Source organism: Pseudonaja textilis, chromosome 2 (assembly GCF_049901715.1).
Source record: "Pseudonaja textilis isolate UNSWEBS1 chromosome 2, rPseTex1.2, whole genome shotgun sequence".
In the NCBI taxonomy this organism is placed as follows: domain Eukaryota; kingdom Metazoa; phylum Chordata; class Lepidosauria; order Squamata; family Elapidae; genus Pseudonaja; species Pseudonaja textilis.
Window position 1 is genome coordinate 162,797,954 of NC_141991.1, and position 528 is coordinate 162,798,481.

Sequence of the window (528 nt, forward strand, 5' to 3'; positions counted from 1 at the left end):
TGTATACTGTGGGGAGACCGGGTAGTCATACCAGAAAGGCTACAAAAAACAGTTTTAAACATGCTGCATGATGGGCACCCAGGCATCGTTCGTATGAAAGCCCTGGCCAGGAGCTATGCTTGGTGGCCAGGCATGGACAAGCAAATTGAAACCTGGGTCGCCGCCTGTAACAGATGCCAAGAGACTTGCTCGGCTCCCCCAAAAGCCGCACTGTTAGAATGGGAGATGCCCAGAGGCCCATGGTCACGCATCCATGTTGACTTTGCTGGCCAACAAAAGGGCATACCTTCTTGATTACCGTGGATGCTTACTCCAATTGGCTCGAAGTAAGCAAAATGAAAACCACCACCACGGAAGCCGTCATAAAAAAGTTAAACAAACTCTTTGCCATGCACGGTCTACCTGATGTCTCAGTATCAGACAACGGGCCTCAGTTTACCGCATTAGCATTCGAGCAATACTTTGCAGATTGTGGCATCCAACATGCATTAACATTGCCCGTTCACCCGGTGGCGAATGGTAGGGCTG